The sequence below is a fragment of the Hordeum vulgare genome, chromosome 2H (assembly GCF_904849725.1).
Source record: "Hordeum vulgare subsp. vulgare chromosome 2H, MorexV3_pseudomolecules_assembly, whole genome shotgun sequence".
Classification (NCBI taxonomy): domain Eukaryota; kingdom Viridiplantae; phylum Streptophyta; class Magnoliopsida; order Poales; family Poaceae; genus Hordeum; species Hordeum vulgare.
This window is the reverse complement of record NC_058519.1, coordinates 642,035,476-642,049,462: the sequence shown is the minus strand read 5'-3', so window position 1 is coordinate 642,049,462 and position 13,987 is coordinate 642,035,476. Positions and strand designations below refer to the sequence as shown.

Genomic DNA, 13,987 nt, shown 5'->3' with positions numbered 1-13,987 from the left:
TGCTGCACTAATGAAGAGACCCAAGATTAAACCCAAACCCGAGACTAAGTGGTTCTGTAATGAGGGGAACAATCACTGAGACGGAGCAACTCAAGATACTTGGTAGATAAGAAGGCTGGCAAAAGTCGAAAGAAGTGTATTTGATATACATGATGTTGATGTGTACTTTACTAGTACTCCTAGTAGCACGAGGGTATTGGATACCGGTTCGGTTGCTAAGTGATTAGTGACGCGAAATGAAAGCTACGGCATAAACGGAGACTAGCTAAAGGCGAGGTGACGATACGTGTTGGAAGTGTTTCCAAGATTGATATGATCAAACGTCGCACGCTCCCTCTACCATCGGGATTGGTGTTAAACCTAAATAATTGTTATTTGGTGCTTGCGTTAAGCATGAACATGATTGGATCGTGTTTATTGCAATACGATTATTCATTTAAAGAGAATAATGGTTACTCTATTTTCTTGAATAATCACCTTCAATGGTTTATTGAATCTCGATCGTAGTGTTACACATGTTCATGATATTGGTGCCAAAAGATACGAGTTGATGATGATAGTACCACTTACTTGTGGCACTGTCGCTTGAGTCATGTTAGTATAAATTGCATGAAGAGGCTCCATGCTGATGGATCTTTGTACTCACCTGATTTCGAATCACTAGTGACATGCGAATCATACCACATGAGCAAGGCCTTGTTTTCATTGAGATGAAATAAGATAGTAACTTGTTGGAAGTGATACATTTTGATGTATGCAGTCCAATGGGTGCTGAGGCACGCAGTGGATATCATTATGTTCTTACTTCACTGACGATTTGAGTAGATACAGGAGTATTTACTTAATGAATCACAAGTCTAAAATGTTGAAAAGTTCAATTCCGTTTCAGAGTGAAGTTCGTCATAACAAGAGGATAAACTGTCTATGATATGATCATGGAAATGAATATCTGAGTTACGAGTTTTGGTACACAGTTAAGACAATGTGGAAATTGTTTCGCAGTTCATGCCACCTGGAACATCATAGTGTGATGATGTGTCTGAACGTCATAGCCACGCACTATTTGGTATGGTGCATACTATGATGTCCCTTATCGAATTACCACTATCGTTTATAGGTTATGCATTAGAGACAACCGCACTCACTTTAAATATGGCACCGCGTATTTCCGTTGAGATGACACAGTATAGACTGAGGTTTAGAGAAATCTAAACTGTCGTTTCTTGAAAGTTTGGGGTTTCGACACTTATGTGAAAAAGTTTCAGTCTGATAAGCTCGAACCCAAAGCGGATAAATGCATCTTCATAGGATATCCAAAACAGTTGGGTACATCTCCTATCTCAGATCCGAAAGCAAAGTGTTTGTTTCTAGAAACGGATCCTTTCTCGAGGAAAGGTTTCTCTCGAAAGAATTGAGTGGGAGGGTAGTAGAACTTCATGAGGTTATTGAACCATCACTTCAACCAGTGTGTAGCAGGGCGCAGGAAGTTGTTCATGTGGCGCCTACACCAATTGAAGTGGAAGCTGATGATGATGATCATTGAGCTTCGAATCTAGTTACTACAAACCTCGTAGGTCGACAAGGTCGCGTACTGCTGCAGAGTAGTACGGTAACCCTGTCTTGGAGGTCATGTTGTTGAGCAACAGTGAACCTACGAGTTATGGAGAAAGCGATGGTGGGCCCAGATTCCGACAAATGGCTGGAAGCCATGAAATCCGAGAGAGGATCCATGTGTGAAAACAAAGTGTAGACTTTGGAAGAACTACTTGATGGTCATAGGACTATTGAGTAACGATGGATCTTTAAAAGGAAGACAGACGATGATGGTGATAAGTCACTATTAAGAAAAGCTCGACTTGTCGCAAAGATGTTTTCGATAAGATCAAACAGTTGACTATGATGGGACTTTCTCACTCGTAGCGATGCTAAAAGTCTGTTAGAATTATGTTAGTTGTTGATGCATTATTTATGAAATATTGCACGTAGGATGTCAAAACATTGTTTTCTCGACGGTTTCCTTGAGCAAACATTGTATGTGATACAACCAGAAGGTTTTGTCGATCCTAAAGATACTAGCAAGTATGCAAGCTCCAGTGATCCTTCAATGGACTGGTGCAAGCATCTCAGAGTTGGAATATACACTTTGATGAGATGATCAAAGATTTTGGGTTTGTACAAGGTTTATGAGAAACTTGTATTTCCAAAGAAGTGAGTGGGAGCACTATAGAATTTCTGATAGGTATATGTGGTTGACATATTGTGGATCAGAAGTAATGTAGAATTTCTGTAAAGCATACAAGGTTGTTTGAAAGAAGTTTTCAAAGGAGTACCTGGATTACGCTACTTGAACGTTGAGCATCAAAGATCTATGGAGATAGATCGAAAGCGCTTAATAGAAGTTTCAACAAGATGCATGCCTTGACAAGTTTTTGAAAGAGTTCAAAATAGACCAGCAAAGAAGGAGTTCTTGGTTGCGTTGTGAGGTGTGAATTTGAGTAAGACTCAAAACCCGACCACGGCAGAATAAAGAGAATAGACGAAGGTCGTCTTCTATGCCTTAGCCGTAGAATCTAAAGTATGCCATGCTGTGTACCGCACCTGAAGTGTGCCTTGACTCAAAGTATGTTGAGAGGTACAGAGAGTGATCCATGATTGAATCACTAGCAGCGGTCGAAATTTATCCTTAGTAACTAATGGACTAAGAAATTTTTCTCGATTATGGAGGTGGTTAAAGAGTTTGTCGTAAAGGGTTACGTCAATGCAAGCTTTGACACTAATCCGGATAACTATGAGTAGTGAAACGGATTCGTATTGTAGAGTGGATATTTGGAGCATTTCCGAATAGCACGTAGTAGCAGCATCTATAAGATGACATAAAGATTTGTAAAGAACGCACGAATCTGAAAGTTTCAGAACCGTTGACTAAAACCTCTCTCACGAGCAAGACGTGATCAGACCCCATAACTATATGGGTGTTGGATTCGTTGGAATCACATGGTGATGTGAACTAGATTATTGACTCTAGTGCAAGTGGGAGACTGTTGAAAATATGCCCTAGAGGCAATAATAAATTAGTTATTATTATATTTCTTAGTTCATGATAATCGTTTATTATCCATGCTATAATTGTATTGATTGGAAACACAATACTTGTGTGGATACATAGACAAAACACTGTCCCTAGTAAGCCTCTAGTTGACTAGCTCGTTGATCAAAGATGGTCAAGGTTTCCTGGCCATAGGCAAGTGTTGTCACTTGATAACGGGATCACATCATTAGGAGAATCATGTGATGGACTAGACCCAAACTAATAGACGTAGCATGTTGATCGTGTCATTTTGTTGCTACTGTTTTCTGCGTGTCAAGTATTTGTTCCTATGACCATGAGATCATATAACTCACGAACACCGGAGGAATGCTTTGTGTGTATCAAACGTCGCAACGTAACTGGGTGACTATAAAGATGCTCTACAGGTATCTCCGAAGGTGTTCGTTGAGTTAGTATAGATCGAGACTGGGATTTGTCACTCCGTGTGACGGAGAGGTATCTCGGGGCCCACTCGGTAATACAACATCACACACAAGCCTTGCAAGCAATGTAACTTAATGTAAGTTGCGGGATCTTGTATTACGGAACGAGTAAAGAGACTTACCGGTAAACGAGATTGAAATAGGTATGCGGATACTAACGATCGAATCTCGGGCAAGTAACATACCGAAGGACAAAGGGAATGACATACGGAATTATATGAATCCTTGGCACTGAGGTTCAAACGATAAGATCTTCGTAGAATATGTAGGATCCAATATGGGCATCCAGGTCCCGCTATTGGATATTGACCGAGGAGTCTCTCGGGTCATGTCTACATAGTTCTCAAACCCGCAGGGTCTGCACACTTAAGGTTCGACGTTGTTTTATGCGTATTTGAGTTATATGGTTGGTTACCGAATGTTGTTCGGAGTCCCGGATGAGATCACGGACGTCACGAGGGTTTCCGGAATGGTCCGGAAACGAAGATTGATATATAGGATGACCTCATTTGGTTACCGGAAGGTTTTCGTGCATTACCGGAAAAGTTTCGGGCTCATCGGTAGTGTACCGGGAGTGCCGGGAGGGGTGCCGGGGACCATCGGAAGGGGTGTCACGCCCCAAGGGGTCTCATGGGCTATGGGAAGAGATAAACCAGCCCCTAGTGGGCTGGAATAAGTTCCCACTAAGGCCCATAAGGTTTGAGAAGGAAAAAAACACAAGGTGGAAAGAGTTTCCAAGTGGGAAGGTGGAATCCTACTCCAAGTAGGATTGGAGTAGGACTCCTCCACCTCCAATTTCGGCCAAACCTTTAGGTTTTGAGGCTGCCTCCTCCCCTCCCTCCCACCTATATATACGGAGGTTTTAGGGCTGATTTGAGACGACTTTTCCACGGCAGCCCGACCACATACCTTCACGGTTTTTCCTCTAGATCGCGTTTCTGCGGAGCTCGGGCGGAGCCCTGCTGAGACAAGGTCATCACCAACCTCCGGAGCGCCGTCACGCCGCCGGAGAACTCTTCTACCTCTCCGTCTCTCTTGCTGGATCAAGAAGGCCGAGATCATCGTCGAGCTGTACGTGTGCTGAACGCGGAGGTGCCGTCCATTCGGTACTAGATCGTGGGACTGATCGCGGGATTGTTCGCGGGGCGGATCGAGGGACGTGAGGACGTTCCACTACATCAACCGCGTTCACTAACGCTTCTGCTGTACGATCTACAAGGGTACGTAGATCACTCATCCCCTCTCGTAGATGGACATCACCATGATAGGTCTTCGTGCGCGTAGAAAATTTTTTGTTTCCCATGCGACGTTCCCCAACACGCACCGGTCCCCGTGCGCATGTCCGCACCCACCGTGTCGATCGTCCTTTGCGCGCCTGAACCCATCGCTCTCGCGCGCCTGCACCCGTCACGCCCTCCTCAGTGGATTAGGACGCCGCCGTCGACAGCTTCCTCGCGGCGCCGCTAGTCGCCGCCCCTGCCCCCTGCCCGTCAATCGCACGACAACCGGCTCTTTGATGTGGAAGTCCATAACATGCTGGTCTCTTTTGACGAATTGAACAACTGCGCTCCGGAGCACGACATCATTGCCGCAACTAGTTTTCTTTATATTGTATCTTGAGCGTATGAATGTAAAGACAAACCTTGACGAAATGAAATCTATGGTTCGATCAACAAAGTATTTATCTCTGTATTCACATAGTACACAAAACATCATTGTTTTCTCTAAATAAACACTCATCGCAAATGGTTTAGGTTGAATACTTGTTTGCAAATGGTTTAGGTTGAATACTTGTTTGCATACTGAAAGCTATGTTTACTTAGCCCGTAAGCCAAGTGAAAAATTGGCGCGAAGGATTAATTAGTGCAATGCGTCATCGCAAACATTTCTCTAATATGATCCGTGTGCTTAGTATAGACAATATGGGAAGATTTGCATCTATCATATTGGGTAAATTGCCATTTGTCAAATCAAATACATTGGCATTTGTCAACATTGTAGCATTGACATGTACCAAATTTTGCAGGAACAAAATCACTATTAGGGTGCAATTTCGCAACAAAAATTCACTAAACATGGATTTCATTCATACATTAAGCAGTGGTCTTTGTACAAAACAGTTCAACTCAATAGCTGAACCTAACAAATTTTTCTTCAATTGTTGCCAACCACGTATGAAATAGCTAGTTCAACTATATATACTAGCTAATTTAAAGTACGTGGTACATTCCAATCATATCTATAGTTAGATAAACCGAACAAAATAGCCTATAAATACCTATATATATGCTTGTTCCTGCCCGCTCACTCATCTGTTTTTTGGCCAGCGTGTGGGAGGTGTGTGCTACTCTGTTCTCACCTTCTATGCACATGACGTGTTCGATGAAATGTTTGAGCCACATCTAAGGTTTCTATCCTCTCCATGCTCCATTTCCCGTAATATTTGTCTAGGATTGGCGGTGCACAAACTGTCCAAGTGTTCTAAAAAAGTTAGCAACTTCATCCTCATCTCTCACTACACTACTTTAGCTCATTTCAAATGCTTTAGAAGTAGTGTGGTTTGTGGGTTTTAATGGAGGAGTGTATGTGTGATTTTATTTGATTTAGATGTATAATTTGAGCTTAAATTAACTTTTTAGTTTGCGCATGTGTAGAGTAACGTCCCGTCCCCGAGCCCGTCGTCCTCACTCCCGTCGATCGCCCATGCCGATCTCATGCACCACCGTTGTGAGCCTCTTGCTCTTAATTATCTTATTTTATGAGAAAAAAATCCTGACCTATATGATTTATATAACTACTTGTATAATTTTCTTATTTTTATTATTGTTTGTTATTATATAGTGCCATGGTTTTGGTATCCGTCCCCGTCGTCTCTCGTTTGGTCTATGATTTAGATGTGGTATATTATATGTATGACTACTTGTTTCATTTAGTGTTTAGGACAATTATGCAGACCAACTTGACATAGATGTCTTTATCTAGGAGGTATGTGAACTGGAAATTCCAACCGACCCTCTTGTCGAGAGGTTAAATCTAGTTGAAAAAGAAAACAATTATTTCAAAGAAAATTTGAAAAGAGTTGAAGAAGAGAAGATGAAATTGGAGTTGCATATTGCCGATGTCGTCGATCTACACAAGATCCAGATGAATGCAATGCATCTGAAGATTAGAAAGATTATAAAATATTTCATTGATAATGAGGCTTGGTATCATTATGATGTTGGATCAATTGTTACCTTAATTATGATATTGATCGCATTTGTTGTTGCATTTAAATGTTTTACATAGTTGTATGTTAGTTTTAATGTATGTTTTTATTCGATGCTCCAAAGAGCTGTATGTTGTTCTATAAGAACTATATGTATTTATTTTTTGAGTAATAATATTTGATCACTAGCGTACTTTGGTTTTAAAGTGATGATGGACTTGTATTAATTTGATTACTTCTCTATTCATGATGATCTGTGATGGTTTTTTATATACTTAATTATATAATGCACGTAGATGAACCGACAATGTATGTATGGTGACCGACACACCTCTGACTACATTGACGGCCTGCATAATTTTCTCGAAGTGGCTGAGGCAAACAAGCTGAATGATTTTATGTATCGTTCATGTACTGTTTGTGGAAATACAAAGTATTACTCTTCCTCAAAAATCCTTCACTTGCACCTGATTGAGAAGGGTTTATGGCACACTATAATGTTTGGACCAAGGACAAAAAAAGAGGGGTTATGATGAAAGACAATGAAGAAGAAGAGGACGATGAAAACTATACGAATCCTATGTGCCCTGAATACAGTGATACTGCAACGGGGGTAGCTGAAGATCAAGAGGCACCAGATGTGCCAGTTGACGATTATCTTCACCGGGTCATTACTGATGTGAAAGTGAAAGGGATAAGTTGAAGTTCGATCACATGTTAGAGGATCACAAAAAAGGATTGTATCAAATTACGAAAATGACAACACAAAGCTCGGTACCACACTGGAATTGCTGTAATGAAAGGCAAAGAATGGTGTATCTGACAAGGGATTTTAGAAGCTACTGAAAATAATGAAGAACAAGCTTTCAAAGAATAACCAATTGCATATCAGTAAGTACGAAGAAAAGAAGGTTCTCTGTCATCTAGGATTAGAGGTGCAGAAGATACATACATACCTAATGACTGCATCCTCTATCGCGATGAAGAGTACGAGAATTTAAATACATGACCCTGTATACGATACATTGAGGCATAAGATCATACGAGATTCCCAGTATTTGAATTTGAAGCAAGCAAAAACATGGAGAACACACAAAAAAAGAACCTCCAAAACTGCACAACTGAGGCATCCACACACGAGCTAGAGGCACTCGCCATTGTAGTTCGAGGATGGCCGAGGCAAGGAGGCCAGCGACCTTGTGGAGCACGGATTAAAGGCACTCTCCATGGCAGTTCGCTTGTTGGGCCTGGTCACCGTCGTTGCGCCACCTGATCCGGCGAGGTGCTGTGGAAGGAGTCGTTCCTTTAGTGGCCTGGTCGAAGGGGTGGGAAGGGGGTGGGACGGGGCGTGGAGGGAGGAGTGGTGTGGGCGTGTGGCACGGTGGTTGACCTCTAATCAGTGGGCGGGATGGGGATGGATCTGGCTGCACTGCTGGCCAGCCTCCCAGTGGCGAGGCTTTGTTTGAAGAGGAAGAAGGCGAGGAGGGCAAGGCAAGACGACGGAACTCCAGGCTCCCGAAGAGAAGAAAACTTTCAGGCGTCGAGGTTGGACGTTGGAGTAGAGTTGGCCACCGGCCATCCCAGCAGGGAGGCGTTGCTGGAGGAGAGGGTGTCGAGGACGGGCCGGAACGACACGCGGTGGCTAGCAACGCGTAGATCCGACGGCGAGCCAGCGCAAGGGGATGGCGGCGCTGTGATCCGTCACGAGGGCGAGGTATGTGTCCGGAGGTGATGTCGGCCGCAGCAGGTGGGAGGTAGCAGTTGTTGGCGTGCGCCATCGTGGGTGGGAGGTAGCAGTGGCTGAGGTGCGTTGTCGCGGGGTAGGAGGTCGGTTGGGTCGCCGGTGGATCTGCAAAATTGGAGGCTGGACGGCGGCTTGGATCCCGCAACACGGTGGTGGTGGGTTGGTGGGGGCGCTGTGGGCGTTGGTTGGGGCGGCGGCCGGGCAGTGGTCGGGGATGGACGGTGTGGTGTGTTGTGTGACGAAGAAGACGGGCTGGGGGCGCCATGGCCGAGGTTGAAGAAGAGGGGATCAGGAGGATACAAAGACATGAAGGGAGTGTGTTGGTTCGTGGAACAGGGCGGCAGAAATAAGGCGAGGTGGGCTAATCGGGTCGCTGTAGTTCGCGGGGCACACTGGTTTGTTTTGTGAGATCTAACAGTATGATCCGCGTGCAAGACGGACTGGACGGCCCCGCGCGGCCGGCCGGCGCGTTTGCGCAGGGCACTGCCCAATAACCTAGGATGATGAATTACTTATTCTTCACCCGGTCGCACGACCGACCCAACCGGGACCCTGCTCAGGTGGTGTTTGTTTCCAGTGACTTTTTGGAAAGTCTCATATAAAACAAACATGAGGGACTAAAGTGGGGTGTTTGGGATTATTTGAAGAAGTACCTATGTGAGGGACTTTTTGGGACTTTTTCCAACAATGCCTCTACTTTTAGCATGTAATTTAATAACTACTACTATATTATTAAGGATAACATGGTCTTTTTACATATCATTTAATGACCTCTAGTCTCTAAAAACAAACAGGTAGGGACTAGGGACTTTTAAGTTGAGACTAAAAAAATCCCACTTCTCAAACAAAGGGCATCAATCGCAATCGCTCTACATTGGCCCAAGCAACACAGCTGTCCGGTCAGGGTTTTTTTAAGGCGGCGGTTAACTCATTCTTTTTGTCCATCAAACGAAAAAGGTAAAAGAAAAGGTAAAAAAGGAAACGGATAACCCCCTATTCTTGGATCGAAGCGGCGAGCAGTTTTTCAGAGGCGAGCGGCGGGAGGTTACGACGGCGAGCTGCCGGCAGCTACCCTGCCGGACATAGATACGTGTGGACCCGTTTGCCGGAGGCAGCACCGATGCGAACGGTTCTGCAAGAGGCTTCACGGCGGGTGGCGTCCTCTTCGGCCGGTGACCGTGTGGCGATCCGCCTCCAACCCCCGCCGCCTTCCTTGCCCGTGGCGATGGACGAGGACCATGGCCCGACCTCCTTCTCTATAAGCCTATATCATGCACCCGCGCTGCCCATCTTTGTGGATGGACTCTCGTCGCCATGCCGGCGGCGGCCCCTGCCTCCACTCCCCGCTCCTCTTCTCTTCGTCGCGCACCGCGAGAGAAGGAGGGGTTCTGATGGAATCAAGGCTTGCAACCCCGCCGTCAAAATTGCTCTGGATCCCCGACAAAGCCGAGGCCGTCTCTGTCGCATAGCTGCACGGTAGCAGCAACAACACAGGTCCCATGGCCTCTGTCGCATAGCTGCCACACAAGCCGTCCCCAGGTTCTCTCTCTCTCGATGCTTGTATGTATCTTCTTATTAGTCACTTTGCTACTGCTATTTAGATTAATTAGCATATTTATATAGGAAGAGAAGTGTGCACGAAGCCTCGTCAGTAAAGTGGTAAAGAATTGCATCTTATCTGGCTATATTAGATCTTTACTTACTTGCTAGGTTCATGCTTTCTTGTACTCCCTCCGTTCCTAAATATAAGACCTTTTAGAGATTGCACTATAAACTACATACGGATGTACATAGACATATTTTAGAGTATAGATTCACTCATTTTGCTTCGTATGTAGTCTTCTAGTGGAATCCCTAAAAGGTCTTATATTTTGGAACGGAGGGAGTATAAGTTTGTTCCTAGTAAGGGAACATCTATTGTATATTCAAGATATAGGAGAATGTTTTTCTCACTCAAGTTCAGGTTGGATTGTTGATTAAATATCGGCTGCTGAGGCTGGGATGCACAGACGGGCTGGGGTGAGAATAAGAATTCCTCACCCGGGGGACCCTTTTAACTCCCTCCATTAATCTCCTGTTGCTCTCCCCATCATTTGCCAAACATGCAGTATATGAGGTGCTCCGTTTGATGGTAGCCTGAACCCTGAAGCAAAACCAAACCATTGGAGTTCCGAACTTTTAGGAGTATTGTTCGAATGTTCTTCGGTTTATTAGTCCGAAATTTGGTTGCATCAGCCGGTTCAGGAGATGGCCAAGTGCGCCGCAAAATTAGCTTGATCTTAAGATAGTACAAATAGGCATAATACCGAGCTCCTAGTGTAGCAGGCTGTAGTATGCAGCTACCTAATTGGAATTCAGAACTTGCCTTTTTGGTTGTTCCAACAAATCAAGGATTCGGTATAAAGCTTATGGGTGTTCTTCTGTATTTGAGTTTGCTCTCATTAGTACAGGGACAGATTTGCCTCCAAAAATATACAGTGATAATTGTACAAACCAAAGAAAAAAATTGTTTGCTCAAAGTTCAACCATTGTCCTGTTCAAACTGTAATATTTAGATGACATGAATCATGATCTAAGAGTTCAGTTCAGATTTAAGGCGTGGAGAAAAATAATAATCAAGTACACTTATGACCATCGCGTGTTCACTTTGTTTTGGTTTCAGCTATCCTTATCTCTGTGTGTAAATATTGGATAAAATGCTGAGTTAGCTCGAACAGTCTCCTCATAGATTATTGGATAAATCAGAAATTGTATGAACTAATAACTACAAAAAGGAAATCCCAGTGCCCTTTCTTTATCAATTGCTATGACCATATTAATGCAATCAGTATCACCCACTCTCCATCAATTTATATGAGTATGTGTCTTGCTCTCCCATCCAATGTATATATGCTCGGATTATGTGTTTGTTTACTTTTTTCATATAGCAGCTTTTGTTCTTGTATAATCTTTTAACATCACTGGCGAATACTCCCACGACAACAGTCAGCAACTAGGTGTTCGCCATCGGAGTTCTTTAGTATTGCCCCCTCTCTGTCATTGTACATGAATATGTATTGTTTACTCTCCCATGCCATGTATATGCTTGAATTAAGTTAGATTCAGTAAGAAAATTGGTTAGCTGAATTTGGATGGATTGCGTCCTCAAGTGCAGAGCTGAAACATTATGTATGTTATTTTGGTCTTGTCCCCATATTTTTTAGGCATAGCTATCCTACAAGCTTAGTACTCGGATGTCATAATTTCTTTTTGCATAGTTTGTATGTGCTTAGTCAGATGTCTTATTGGTTTTATTCATAGATTGTGTTATCTATGGTCTACCTTTACTCGGCATGTAGATGCTAATTTATATTTTTAGGACTATGATGATATATTCATATTGCTTTGTGCACATATCATTTTTAATAAGAAAAAACTATTGTTTCCATTCTCCATTGATTATCTGGATGATTGAAGGGAGGAAGAGTGTTTAGTACTGTCATGTACCATGACCATGTTTCCTTCAAAAAGCTTGAATTCCTGTGCATGATGTATGTGTGTGTGTGTGTGCGCACGGGGTGGGGTGGGGGTGGGGGGTGTACTACTGCCATATACGATTTAATAAGCTTCCTATTTTTAGGGGATCGAAAATATATCCTTTTGCCCCCAAATTGAATCTTGAATGAATTGTGGCTTCCTTTATTTTGACTACTACTAGATTTTTTTTTAGAATCTAGATAGACTGATGGTATGCATCTCCATTACTGTTTGAAATTCCCAGCTACAGACTAGTTTATATGATTTTATTTCTTACGTTCCTTGTAAAAAACTGTGTGTACGAATTTTGTTAGGAATGTAAATTATCATGCCAAACTTTTAAGCACATGATCTTAGAGATTTTTGCTTACTTGTATACGAAGAGGAAAGCAGAAGTTTGAGGTTCCCTTTGTTCTTGTATAATCTGTTCATTCTGACTATTTGCGTACTTATATTTGTTTTTGCTCTGTTCAGTTTTCTGCTTCTCGGTTCAGAAAAGCACAATGCTAATTCCACAGTTCAAACTGTTGCATAAATCTATGATTGTTGTATAACTCTATTCTAGCCAGAAGTTTCAGACTTACAGTATGTATGATATAGTGCAGATATGACTTGTTTTGTCTCTTCTTTAAGATCATTGTGCTTTTGTAGCTTCTTATGTTATCCTGGCCCCCCCATTCTGTTTCAACGGTTATGTAAAACCTATGCGTTTTATGAATCCCTTTTTGACGTCTTGTTTCAACATGACTTCTTTGTATTTATTGGAGCAAGGTGTTAGAGCAGCCTGCTCGTGTTATACAGGGTGCTTGCACACCCCTTATGGAAAAATGGTGGCATCCTTGATCACAGCCACCATGACGCCTCGGTGCCGGGCCAGTCACCCCCATGACACTGCTCTCTTGCATCGAAGCAGCTGGCTGAGTGACGGCGTCAGTCCTCCAGGGACGATGCAAGGTGCTGGTTTCCTGTGATGTTTCGTTATGCAACACCATTTTACCCCTGTCTTCCTCTTCCAACTGATCAAAAGTAGTCTACAAAACAATGAAGGCCTTGTGTTGGGGACCTGTAAATCTGATTGAATAAATTCTGAAAAATGTGATCCTTTGGAGACGTTTTTTGCAATTTCCCTCGATTATCCTTAAACCTGGTAGGTATGATGCATGGTATAACCGTATAAACAGACTGATCAGAGTTATGTTAATTATCTGATACGTGGATGCTCTCTGTCAATGACAATATTTTGGAGTGGTCAATTTACCAAACCAGTGGTTGCCTTCATTGTATACTCTTCTCATCCTTTGCAGCAAGTGATATTGTTTCAGTTGTGGGTTTTTTCTTTGCAAAGAGCTAGTTATATATACTGCTATGTTAGTACAAAAAAGGCCAAAAAGACATTGTACTGATTTTGTCAAGCAAGCATGCAGTTCTTCTGTTATCCATGCATGACCATCCGTGATTGTGCCGTATGATTAGTTGATTACTCACATTCAGGCAAAAGTCTCACCATGATTTCTTAAGTGGCATAATAAGCGGGATTGTCAAAACAGTGCCATTTTTTACATAACGTAGTTAACATGGACATCAAAACAAAGTCACATTTATTACATGGTGTAGTTATCAACACTTCATAAAGATTGGTTGCTCAAAAAATGTCATGGGCAGCTTCCATTTTACTATTTGTGATGAATGTCAGCTTCCATTCTTTCTTGTACGTGTCAATTTTTACATAAGGCATCTGTATTCTTACGTTGGCTACTATGTTAGCTCACTGGCTGGTGTGATGTGGAGGTAATCTTACGAGGAGGTAATCTTACAACTCATTAGGCCGTGATTGGATTGGCGTTTCTTAGTTTGATACCGGTGTAAAATATACAAACCTTCACCGGTCGTTTTTCTTTCGAGTTAAAAATCAAATAAGACCAGTATTATACACCTGTAAAATAAATACAAGTGTATATAAATACACCTGAACCAAGCGAGGCCTTAGA

The 13,987-nt window shown here is 42.8% G+C and overlaps 1 long non-coding RNA gene across 1 annotated transcript; it reads right to left on the bottom strand.

Moving 5' to 3' along the window:
* Positions 1 to 7,620: 7,620 nt before the first annotated feature.
* On the bottom strand, positions 7,621 to 8,284 carry LOC123431145. The gene is made up of 2 exons (XR_006623038.1): positions 7,845 to 8,284; positions 7,621 to 7,750 (listed from the first exon to the last, which is right to left on the bottom strand). It is a non-coding gene; the product is annotated as an uncharacterized LOC123431145 (long non-coding RNA).
* Between the last annotated feature and the right edge of the window lie 5,703 nt (positions 8,285 to 13,987).